Source organism: Chenopodium album, chromosome 6, assembly GCF_948465745.1.
Source record: "Chenopodium album chromosome 6, dcCheAlbu1.1, whole genome shotgun sequence".
Classification (NCBI taxonomy): domain Eukaryota; kingdom Viridiplantae; phylum Streptophyta; class Magnoliopsida; order Caryophyllales; family Amaranthaceae; genus Chenopodium; species Chenopodium album.
The window spans coordinates 55353237-55366569 of record NC_137839.1 but is presented as its reverse complement, the minus strand read 5'-3'; the positions used below and the strand labels follow the sequence as shown (position 1 = coordinate 55366569).

The following is a 13333-nucleotide window of genomic DNA, read 5'->3' as shown; positions in this document are numbered from 1 at the left end:
TTAGATTGAATTTTGGGAGGAGAGAGAAAAACACTTGTTCTTAGATTTCTAGAGAGAGAAACTTTGGGTTTGATGATTGATGATTGAAGATTGCTACATTTTGGTTTGATTTCTATCAAGTTTGTAAGAATTCTTTACTCTTTAATACAATATTATGTTTGATTTCATTTGTTTTGTTGATTGATTAAGTTTGTTGATAGTTTGATTGATTTAGTTTGATTTAGTTTGATTTCAATTGATGAATATGAATTTGTTGATTAGTTTAGCTTTGATCTTTATGTTATTAATGGATTGTGAGTAGTTTGATTGCTAGGGTAATGGTGAAGCATGTATTAGTAATGAATTGAAATTAATTTGGGGAAATTGATTGAGTTGATAATGTGATTAAGAAGAACTACTCACAATTACAATTATGTAATCAATGGACCAGTTTAATTTGATTGATTTTGTGCATGTGTGTGCTTGATTTAGGCTTGATCACCCTAGTTATTCACACTAGATTGCATTGTAAGTTCACATTGATACGGACCATTGATTTGTGGCTTGCATTTACATGATTGAGGTATCTTGTGACGTTTCCTAGCTAAAGTTTATCGTAGTTGGTTCTAGTTAGACCTCTAGGAGAATAGCATGATATGCTCTTTTGGTTGCAATATTGATTTTCCCTCACATTGCTTAACTTAATTGATTGACCTCCCAAATTAGTTGATTTTCATTATGAATGCATGTGGATCCTAGCCCTAGTGTTTATCATCTTTGATTTTACAAGTTTATTAGTTGTGATTAGCTTTAGTCTTAGCCTTACAACCCAAATTCGATTTCGGAATAGCTTAGCATAAGACAATAGATTTTCAATCACTATTCCCTTGGGTTCGACCCTTGACTTGCTACTAAACTTGTATAGGGGTTAGTTGAGTGTATACATTTTGTTTGATTGTTTGGGGGAGGTAGTCCAACGACCTACCATTTCACCACTCATTAAAATGGCGCTGTTGTCGGGGAATGGTGTCTTGATTGTGTATTGTTGTTGAGTATATTCCATCTTATTGAAAAATACAAAAAGATTTTCTTTTAGGCTACATTTGTAGTCGTGCTACTAATAATTTTTGTTTGAGAATTGTGTGTGCAAGTGAACATGGGAGAAGCTCAAAGGTTGACATTGAAGGAATTAAGCACTCCGGGAGCTTACAAGTATGAGAGTGGAATTGTTCCATTGATGGTTCCGGATCATGACTATTAAAGTAAACCGGTCATGATTACTTTGGTTTAGAGGAAGCAATTTGGAGGTACAAAGAGTGAAAATCCTCTCAATCATCTCAAAAATTTTGAGAAATATTGCAATACTATTGTGGTAACCGGAGTTGCTCAAGAGTACATAAGACTCAAGTTGTTCCCCTTCTATCTCATTGGAAGAGCTCTAGAGTGGTTGGACAAAGAGGTCAAACCAAGGTCCTTAGGAACATGGGATGAGGTTACAAAGGCTTTCTTATTTCGCTTTTTCCCACAAAAGAAGACGGCGGAATCAAGAACTTTGATCCAAAATTTCAAGCAAGGGCCTAGTGAGAGTCTCTATGAAGCATGGGAGAGATACAAGGAGAATCAAAGAGAGTGTCCACACCATGGGATTCCTACCTATCAAATCATACAAATCTTCTATGGTGGGTTGAGTTCTCATGGAAGAGCAAGCTTAGATGCCAGAGCTGGAGGCCCAATAATGAACAAAACGGAAGAAGAAGTTGTGGATGCAATAGATGAAGTGGTGCGACATTATATGAATTGGCAAGAAGTGGAGAAAGAGCCAACAAGCAAAGGTTGCCCAATCGAACAACTTAGTGTCATTAATGATTTGACTACTTTGATTGCGGATTTAGGGAAAGAAGTTTGTCACTCAAAGCAAAGCTTGAGAAACCACCATCGCAAGCTCCGATTCTTCCCTCCCAAATAAAGGGGAGAGGTACACTTTCTTACCCTAACTCTAATCCTTCTTCTTGTTGCATGGTTAGAGAATGTTGGCCTTGTGATTTATGTTGAATGAATGATCATGATGCTTTTATGTGCCCCAATGTTCCTTATAATGAATTTGATGGAATTGATGTAGAGCATGTGAATTATGTTAATGATCATGAATGTGAACCTAGAATTGATGTTCAAAGAAATGTTGGAAATAGGAATTATCATAATCATGTGAACAATGATAATTATAACCAAAGTGGAGGTTGGAGAAATCATGGATTCAAAGGGATTCATGGTAGCTACAATAACCATAGTTATAATGGTCAAGGTCATGGCCAAGGACATGGAGATCATAATCAAAGTTATGGTAACCATAGTCAACAAAGAGGCCAAAATCAAACTAGGGGTAATTGGAATAATCAAAGTAGGGGATATTTTCAAGCAAATTTTCAAAGAGGTTCCCCAATTGGTTTAGTTCCAAATGCTCAAGGTTTAAGTGATGATTTCTATGATCAATCATTTTCTTCTAGGAATTTCTTGGAAGGAATTATTGAGAAACAAGCTAAGATGCTAGAAACTTACATGGCTTTGAATGATGAGAAGTTCAATCACATGTTGTCTTATAATAAAGATTTAGGTGATAAACTCTCTCAATTGGCTAGTGTGTTTAAGGAATGTGCAAATTCCTCTTCTTTGACTTCACCTAGTTTAGATTCTAAGAACCCTATGGATGCTATTGTTACTAGAAGTGGTAGGGTCCTTGAGGGTGGAGTGCCTAAAAAGAGTGTTACTAGAGAGAGCACTAGTAAGAGTCCCATTGAAATTGAGGGAGATGAGTGTCCTTTGAGTGAGAGAGTTGATGAGGAACAAGTAGAGAAAGTGATAGAGAAAGAGAAACAGAAAGAACTTTACAAACCCAAGCTTCCCTATCCCCAAAGGTATAATAGACACAAATTGGATGAGCAATTTGGGAAATTTTGTAGAGATGCTAAAGCAACTTCATTTTCCTCTTCCTTTCACCGATGTTGTAGAATAAATGCCAAACTATGCTAAGTTCCTCAAAGAGATTTTGAGTGGAAAAAGGGCATGTGACATGATGGAAACAATTAGCCTACCCGAACATTGTAGTGCAATAATCATGAATAAGATGCCTCCTAAGTTGAAGGATCCCGGAAATTTTTCCATCCCTTGTGCCATTAATAAAACTCAAATTGATAATGCCCTATGTGACTTAAGAGCTAGTGTTAGCCTTATGCCATATTCGGTCTATCAAAGATTAGGTCTAGGAGAACTTTTACCTTCCAAGATTACTTTGCAATTAGCCGATAGATCAATTAAGATCCCAAAGGGTAAGGTAGAAGATGTTCCTTTGAGGGTTGGGAAATTTGTCATTCCGGTTGATTTTGTAGTGTTGGATATGGATGAAGATGCTACTATCCCTATCATCTTAGGTAGACCATTTCTTGCTACATCGGGGGCAATGATTGATGTCAAAAGTGCTAAGATTTCTCTTAAGATTGGAGAGGAGGTAGTTGAATTTGATTTGAATGAAGGCATGAAACATCCCTCTTCTTCTTTTGAGAATTGCATGAGAGTTGAAGTTCTTGATAATATTGTACAATCCATGCATGAGCATTTACTCACATCTAATGATCCTCTTGTATGAAGACTTGCTTGATGGAAGCAATAAAGGGAGTGATGATCAAATTTGTATGGGGATATCAAGTCAAGATGCTTTGCATGTGGCCTCAACCAAAGAAGGTAACGGTGTTCCTATGGTAGAGCTTAAACCTCTACCATCACACCTTAGGTATGAATTCTTAGGCCCTAATTCTACTTATCCCATCATTGTTAGTGCATCCTTGAGTGAGAGCCAAGCTCAAGCGTTATGTGGTGTCTTGAGAAAGCACCAAGGTGCTTTGGGGTACACAATTGATGATCTTAAGGGCATAAGCCCCGCCTTGTGTACACACCACATAACACTTGAGGAGGGCACCCTACCTTCTATTGAATGACAAAGGAAACTACATCCCCAAATGGGAGAAGTAGTAAAGAAAGAGATCACCAAGCTTTTGGATGCGGGAATCATATTCCCCATCTCAAGCTCAAGGTGGGTCTCTCCCGTGCATGTCGTTCCTAAGAAGGGGGGTATGACCGTAGTCAAGAATGAGAAAGGTGAAATCATTCCAACTAGAACGGTCACCGGTTGGAGGATGTGTATAGACTATAGACGTCTGAACACATCAACCAAAAAGGATCACTTCCCTCTCCCTTTTATTGACCATATTCTTGAAAGGTTGACAAGGCACAAGTTTTATTGCTTCCTTGATGGATATTCGGGATTCTTTCAAATTCCTATTCATCCCGAGGATCAAGAAAAGACAACCTTCACATGCCCCTATGGTACTTTTTCATGTAGAAGAATTCCCTTTGGATTGTGTAATGCTCCGGCGACCTTTCAAAGGTGTATGATGAGCATTTTTGGTGACATGCTAGAAGAGGAAATGAAGGTTTTTATGGATGATTTTTCTGTGGGAGGAGTTTCATTTGAGGATTGCCTCAAAAATCTTGAGAAGTGTCTTGAAAGGTGTGAAAAGGTCAACTTGGTGTTAAATTGGAAGAAATGCCACTTCATGGTGGAAGAAGGGATTGTGCTTGGACACAAAATCTCTCATAAAGGAATAGAAGTTGACAAAGCCAAGATTGAGGTGATAGAGAAGTTTCCACCTCCGGTTAATGTGAAGGGAGTGAGATCGTTTTTAGGCCATGCCGGGTTTTATAGAAGGTTTATCAAAGACTTTTCTCTCATTGCTAAGCCTTTAAATGATCTTCTCCAAAAAGATGTTGATTTTATGTTTGATGATGCTTGTTTGGAAGCTTTTAACAAATTGAAGAAAGCTTTGACTTCCACTCCTATTGTCTCGGCCCCTAGATGGGATTTGCCTTTTGAGCTCATGTGTGATGCTAGTGATACGGCCATTGGGGGTGTGTTGGGTCAAAGGATTGATAAGAAGCTTCATGTCATCTATTATATGTCGAAGACCCTAAATGGTGCTCAAAGGAATTACACAACAACGGAAAAGGAATTCTTGGTGATTGTTCATTCTTTTGAAAAGTTTCGTTGTTATTTGTTGGGGTCTAAGACTATTGTTTTCACCAATCATGCGGCTTTGAAGTATCTCTTTGGAAAAAAGGAATCTAAACCAAGGTTGATTCGTTGGGTTCTTGAGCTTCAATATTTTGATCTTGAGATCCGGGATAAAAAAGGTGCGAAAAATGTGGTTGCGGATCATTTATCTAGGCTTGAGGGTTTTCAAGTTCAAGATGATGGATCCCCTATTTAGGATCGGATGTTGGATGATTTCTTATATGTCATTAATGTGAAGGAGCTCCCATGGTTTGCCGATTTGGTAAGTTTTCTTGCTTGTGGGGAGTTCCCTCCTTCTTTTTCCAACAATCAAAGGAGGAAGCTCAAGAGAGAAGCTAGGCATTATGTGTGGGATGAGCCGATTTTGTATAAGAGAGGTGTTGATGGATTGTTGCGCCAGTGTGTGCCAAATTAAGAAATACCAAATGTTTTGAAGATGTGCCACTCGGATCCTAGTGGTGGTCATATGGGTGTTTCAAGAACGACCTCTAAGGTGCTTTAATGTGGTTTATTGTTGCCAAACCTCTTCAAGAATGCTTGGGAATTTGTCAAGAGTTGTGATCAATGCCAAAGGACCGGAAATATTTCAAAAAGGAATGAGATGCCCCAACAACCAATTCTTGAGTTGGAGATCTTTGATGTTTGGGGTATAGATTTCATGGGTCCTTTTCCTTCTTCTTGTGGGAATTAATACATTCTTGTTGCCGTTGATTATGTGTCAAAGTGGGTTGAAGCCATTGCTTCTCCAACAAATTACCATAAGGTGGTGATGAAGTTATTCAAGAAGATTATATTTCCAAGGTTTGGCATTCCCAAGGCGGTTATAAGTGATAATGGCTCTCATTTCGTGCACTATGCTTTCCAGAAAATGTTGAAGAAACATGGGGTGAACCAAAGATTTGGTTTTCCTTATCATCCTCAAACCAATGGGCAAGTTGAGGTATCTAATCGTCAAATTAAGTTGATTCTTGAGAAGACGGTTGCAAGGAGTAGGAAAGATTGGTCAAACAAGCTTGATGATGCTTTGTGGGCGTATAGAACGGCTTTCAAAATTCCTATTGGTACAACTCCTTATAGATTAATTTATGGAAAGTCGTGCCATCTTCCGGTGGAGCTTGAGCACCGCACTCATTGGGAAATCAAGAAGATTAATTTTGATTTGGCTAGTGCGGGAGAACAACGTTGGTTGGATTTACATGAGTTGAAAGAGCTTCGTTTGGATGCTTATGATTGTGCTAGCTTGTATAAGGCTAGAACCAAGGAGGTGCCTGATAAGCTAATTGAGAAGAAAGAGTTCAATATGGGAGATAAGGTGCTTCTCTACAATTCAAAGATGAGGCTTTTTCCCGGAAAATTGATGTCTCGTTGGACCGGTCCATTTGTTGTGCAAGAGGTGTTCCCAAATGGTGCTGTTGAAATATCACCTTTGGACCTTTCAAGGACTTTCAAGGTCAACGGACATAGGCTCAAGCGTTATTATGAAGGAGTTTTTGTTAGAGTCATTCATGACATGACTCTCTATGATCCACCTTGAAAAAAGATGGAGAATGTCAAGCTTAAGACTTTAAATAAGCGCTTATCGGGAGGCGACCCGAGTTTCTAACCTTTTCTCCTTTTCTTTTCTCCTTTTCTTTTGAATTTTCCTTTTGATTTGATGATGATTTTGTCTTTTAATCTTGTTTTGTTTTGTGATGTAGGTGTGTTTGATTTGAAATCCAACATCATTGATGCCAATTTTGAGGTAAATTTGTCCAATTTCTTAAGTTGGAAAATTGTGTAAGTATGGAGCTTGGTGGGTTCTTGTGATAAGTTCTTGTTTTTCATACTTTATACCCACCAAAAATAGGGTTTGCTACTGCCCATATGGGTGTTCATCACCATCATGTAGGCGGGCGCACCTAGGTGAGGAAGGAAGACAAAGAGGAGAGGAATACCTACAGTGCACACAGTTGATGTGCGGCCGCACACGACCCTTGTGCGGGCGCACCAAGCTCTTGTGCGGCCGCACATACCTGGTCGTGCCCCCTTCTCTTTGCCCTCTTATTTTAGCCGACTTCCTCCCTTCTTCTTCTCTCTCCTACTTCATTTTCTCACTCTAACTTCATTTGGGTATTGCTCTAGTTCTTTCTTCATCTCCATCATATTTTTCTCAATTCTTCATCAAAACTCATAAATTTCAAGTTTTTGTTGCTCAAATTCTCGTTCAAGCACATTCAAGGTAACTTTCTCTCTCCTAAATTTGAGATTTTTGGGTATTCTTCAATTGAAGTTTTGTGGTTTGCTATTGGAAATGTTAGTAAGTAGTAGTATTCTTCTTGTTGATTTCTTGTGTTTTCTCATCAATTGAAGGTATAATTGCATCAATTTTGTGATAAATTTTCAATTTTTATGATTCATGAAAATTTGATTTTGTTGGTACTACCTTTACTAACATACCCATGTTGCTACTACTTGCTTCTATACATGTTGATTATGAATATGATGATGTTGTTGATGTTGATTTTTGTTATGATGATGATTTTACTTGAGCAAATTGAATATTTTGGCGTAAATTTTGTTGGATTTGTTGATAGATTTGTTTGTGGGTTCATTTTTGGGTACTATGGTGTTGGTAGTGACGATGTTCATAAGGTTTTGTTGGTCATGGTGTGTGATGTTGCTTACACTAATTGTTTTTTGGGACAACAATTGTGACAATAATTGTGATTTGTTTATGCATTATTCATTTGAGATGAATATTTGCTTACTTCCTTGATTATTGTGGACTTTATTAGTCTTACCATTATCATGATTAGTTTTAGCACATTATTTGCTATATTTTGAACCCTTTTCTTTGATGGTTGTTTGTAGATGGTTGCTCCTCGCCGCACCAAGCGTGCTAAGCATTACAATCCAAGGGATGTAATTGAGCCACCATCTTCTATCGAAGAAACCTATGACATACGATTTTGAAAGAAAGAGAATTGGGATAGATTTGTAAATCTTTCATCTAGGAAGCTATATTCTACTCGGTTTTATGATCAAGAAACAACAACTCTTTTAAGGATTGATGATGATGTGAGGATGCTAGCAATAAATCTAGGTCTTGAAGCCTTTATCGATCTTAGTGCTCCTACCTTTGCTCGGATCACTTTTGAGTTTCTTGCCTCACTTGAAGTTCATGGTGATAGTGATGATAATGAGCCTTCTACTTTATTCTTCCAAGTCTTCAATGAGGATCACTCCATCCCTCTATCCTATCTCAATGAAATATTTCATTTTCCCGAGTCGATTGAAGGTGTTCCTTTGATTTACCCGGCGTATGAGACCTTACACAGGGATCACAAATATGATGAAAATGAATGGTGGGATAGCATTTCCTATGAGGAATCTTATAGGGCACAACATTCAAAGTCCGCTTCAATCATCCATGCGGCTATGCGCTACTTTAGCCAGATTCTTACTTATGCTTTCTTCTCCAAGGAATCTCTTGGAGTCATGTCTCAAGAGAAGTTGAGTTGGCTTTGGTTGGCGGATAAGCCAAGGGATGAAGAGGTTGAAGTAATTGATTTTGCTTCGCATTTTCTTGACCGTTTTATTGATATTCGTGACGGGATCTTCCTCTCCGGAAGTATTCAAATAGGAGGAATGATAACCATACTTGTCTTATATCTAGAGAAGAAGTATGGTGGTATGCTCCAAAAGCTTGAGCCTATTCAAGATATAAGAGAGAAGACCCCTTCATCCCTTTTGAGCATTTTTGCGTTGATCAACCAAAAGTTCTTGGAGCGGACTCTAAAGGAAGATTTGTTTGTATGGAAAGTGTCTCGAACTACTGATTGGTGTCTTATTCCTCATAATGATTCAATGGTGAGGGATTTGGAGTCGGCTTACCCATGGAAGCCTTACAAGAGGGATATCAATAGCTCCCTTCGTCGAGTATCTTTACCCTCCATTAGGCAAAAGAGGAGTGCACCTTCTAAGTCCAAAGAAATTTCTTCCAAGGGAGGTAACCCTAGTCCTCCTCCTTCTCCTATCTCTTCTTCTATGCATGATTTATCTAGTTTGCATGCTAAGGTTGATGCCCTTGCTCTTGCTTTGTCTTCCTCTTCTTCTATGGGGAATGATTGTGTAGGTAGTTATGATTATCATGCTAGGAGAGTTCATGATTATCATGTTTCTAGAGGAGAGATTGGGCCATATTTGAACTACCTCTACCTTCCGGTCCAAGAGGGACCTATCCCTCAATGGGAGCCTTTTGACAAGGCTATTGGACCCCGACCTTGCTACCCTTATTGGGAGGGTCCCCATGTGGCACCTAGTGCCATCCGTGGGACCTCTCGAGGGGATTATGATTATAGGCGACCGGGGGGGTGTGATTTGGCATATGATCCTGGTAACCCTGCTCCTTTCCCTTCCCCTGAGAATGAGGGGAGATGGGGACGTTCGGGCCCTCCCGTTCTAGATGATTGGACCCATTACTTCGCCGCTGATTCCGTTAGGAAGTTATGTAGGACTAAGGGGAAGGATGCTTGTCATGCTGATGATTTAGTCCGCAGTGTCGTTTACGACATTGGTGGGGGGAGTTCTAGCTCTACCCCCTACCACAGTGCCGAGTGAGCCTTGTTGGCTACCCCTCCTTATGCTTGTATTATGATTGTTTCTTTTGCATGCTCTGTTGTTGGGATTAGCTTGGGGGAGGGGTAGGTCGTATCTAGCTTGGGGGAATTATTTGTTGGTGGTTGTGTTTTGCATGTCTTTCCCCTCGCTAGTGGTTCATTCGGTATTGTTGCTTTTCAGTCTTCCTGTCTTGTAGCTGCTCAAGTTGTTTCTCTGATGATGTTATGATGGTTTCTTGATGATGATTGCTCTGATATTTTTCTGATGTTGTTCTGATGTTATTCTGCTGATTTTCTGATGATGATTCCTATCTGCTGCTATGATGTTTCTCTGTCTATCCCACTGATATATATTTTTGATGTCCTGTCGTTATGCTGCCGGATTTTTCAGGTGATTTTGTCTGGAAGTTCAAACAATTTTCTTTGTATATAGTTTTCTTTATTTCTTTTGTTCTATCCGGGTTGTTTATCTTGCATCTGCTTGGAGATTTATTCGGTGATTCTCGTTATCGCTTTTATTTCTTCGCTTTGCATGGATTACCCGGTGAGACCTTTCCTTTACCTTATTTTATTTTCTTGGTTTCTTAGAATAGGATTAGTTTAAGGAAGTTGAATGGTTCGAGGATGTATGTGTTTAACACCTAGCGTGTTTGGGATCTTATGGTGTTGATGCCATTAAGATCACTTGTTCTTCGATTGGGATTTATGTGTTGCATATACATTCTTGTTATTATCTTCATCTCTTACTCTTCCTATTTCTTTGTTTTTCATTTTGTTCTTTTCATTTTGTTTCTTGCATTTTCTTTTTGCTTTGATTTTCCTTTTTGAGGCCTTTTCTTTTCTTTTATTCCCTTTTTATGAGTTGGACTTTATATCACTCGACTTTTTCCTTTGAATGATTTTCTTCCTAAATGTTAGAGGTTTGCACATTTTGAGATTATGCTCGGTTGATTTAAGAACTAATTCATGCCAAGGTAGTTGGTTAGAACTAAGAGGATTATGAAACCGGATTCTACTTTATTGTGGCATGTTGGTAGTTGCTCCCTACGGTGGATTTGACGCTTATAGTGAGTTTTTGCTACATCCATGTGAGTTCTTTGTTTTTCAAGCCTTCTACCTTACTTGTGTGAGCGGCATGGATCCTTGACTTCTTGCAAACCTAATCTTGAAACTTAACTCATAGATCTTGAGTCCGAGACCGAACCATTTAGGGAGGAAAAGGGCATATTTTCGGGGTGGTATTTTTCTATTTTTAGGATAGTTTTATTCATTTTTGTTATTTTTGGGTTTACATTTGCCTTGTTGCTAACAAATTTGAGCCTATACCTTTCTTTTCTAGCCACGTACTTAGACTCTTGAACCTTTTGTTTCTTTTCGTTTCATTTTTGGTTTTTGTGAAGAAAATGGCCATCTTTTGGAGTTGTAGTGTATAAGTTTGGGATTGGCTCTACATGGAAGAAAGATTGTGTTTTGTACTTATTTTGTGAATAATGGCAAATGAGTTTGAGTAAAATCCGTCCTACATTATAAAAAGGCAAGGACAAATAAATGCAAAAGTTGAAAAAGCCGTCCTAAGTTAAAAGAGGCGAGGACAATGCACCATTGAAGAATGAAGAATGAAAAAAAAAAAGTGAAAAATGAAAAATTCAAAAATATTTTGATGTATTCTTTTCTCCTTCTAAGCATTGAGGACAATGCTTCGTTTTAGCTTTGGGGAGAAGCGCTTACGCTTTTTGTGTATATATTTGTGATTATACTTTTGAATAAGCTTGGGGGTATAAGGTGTATGTATTTTGTTTGGTTTGGTGACTACTTGATTTTGATTCTAAGAAAAGACCCGTTCTTTGCTTCACTATTAGGAAAACCACCAATTTCAAATTTTAGCCTACCTACACCCTTTCTCGCCCTTGCATTACAACCTTGGGGAAAGACCTTTTGATCTAGTGGTTGAGTCATTCATCGGAGGAGAGGAATGTAAGTTTTAGGAGTAAGGAGAGGGGATGCAAAAGTCAAGATGTCGAGTAGCTTATAAAATTTTCCTTTTTTTGGTTCCTTCGAGGAACCATTGGGACGCTCACTAGAGGTTGATTTGAAGCTAGTAGGGGGAACGTGGTAAGAACGAACAGGCTAAAAGTGGAGTGTGATACTTAGTTCTCTATGCTTAGCATGTTTTATTCTTTTATCAACCTTGGATATCTTGAAATGTGCTCACCTCTATTTGTTTGAGAAAGTTTGTCAGTCATTTGAATTATAGTCATTGTGGAAAGTCCAACTCGTAGAATTTCATATTTTCCCTTTCCCTTTTGTTTTGATTTTGTCTTTTTGTTTTGCCTCGTGTTTTCTTTGTGAGAGTTATGGGTCAAACTCTAAGGACACCCTTACGAGACCTCACTCGTCCTCATAGGCGACTTTGGGGTTTAAAGGGCTTGTTGTCGCTAAAAACAACCGTGATTCCTACGACAGTGAGTCTAAGTGTACATTCTTATCTCGAGTCTTTCTTTTTCTTTCTTAATGAATTTTTCATCCCCATTCTTTCTTGCTTTGTTTTGCTCGAGGACGAGCAAAAGTTTAGCTTGGGGGAATTTGATGAGTGACATTTATGGCACTCATTTGATCTCTTTTTGGATGAATTTTATTTTATTTTATAGCTCTTTTCCTTAGTGTTCTTTAGTTTTTCTCTGTATTTCTTTACTTTGTGCTTTTCGTAGTTAGTTTCTGTATTTTGTGCTTTTTCTTGTTTATTCGTTGTTTTTCTCTATTACTTGTTTGTTTTCTTTTGTTTGTAGGTTATGATCGATCATCCAAAGATTTTCGAGCTTCCCTTCAACATTTATCATTGCAATTGATGTCTTGTGCTAGCATTTTAAGCTTCAAGTCTAGAGGAACTCGAAGGGCAAGTTTCTTGACCGGTGCACGCAAGCGGTGGGGGCATCATCTATGCCTTGTACCAACCAAAATGTCCATAACCTGCTGCCTACTTCGATGTTCATCACCATCACCAAAGTTGTGTGCACCAGATGATCAAGGTCGAAGAAGAGGAAGGAGGAGACCCCCTTTGGTGCGGGCGCACAGAGGGCCTGTGCGGTCGCACAGGTGGCGCGTGCGGGCGCACCCCTGTGGGTTTGTGCTCGTGCGCCTCCTCTTCTCCCCTATGTGCGGCCGCGCCGGCGTGGGTCTATTTTAGGACGTCATAACCGACTTCTCCTTTGTATATATAGTAGTTTCCTTCTATTTTTAGGGAGATTATTCATTAGCTTGGATTAGATTTAGATTAGAATTAGTTTAGATTGAATTTTGGGAGGAGAGAGAAAAACAATTGTTCTTAGATTTCTAGAGAGATAAACTTTGGGTTTGAGGATTGATGATTGAAGATTGCTACATTTTGGTTTGATTTCTATCAAGTTTGTAAGAATTCTTTACTCTTTAATACAATCTTATGTTTGATTTCATTTGTTTTGTTGATTGATTAAGTTTGTTGATAGTTTGATTGATTTAGTTTGATTTAGTTTGATTTCAATTGATGAATATGAATTTGTTGATTAGTTTAGCTTTGATCTTTATGTTATTAATGGATTGTGAGTAGTTTGATTGCTAGGGTAATGGTGAAGCATGTATTAGTAATGAATTGAAATTA

At 38.5% G+C, this 13333-nt stretch overlaps 1 non-coding gene across 1 annotated transcript; it reads right to left on the bottom strand.

The window, feature by feature from the left end:
- Positions 1-1520: 1520 nt before the first annotated feature.
- Positions 1521-1626, bottom strand: LOC145637483 (small nucleolar RNA R71). Its single transcript, XR_014114263.1, has one exon. It is a non-coding gene; the product is annotated as a small nucleolar RNA R71 (small nucleolar RNA).
- Between the last annotated feature and the right edge of the window lie 11707 nt (positions 1627-13333).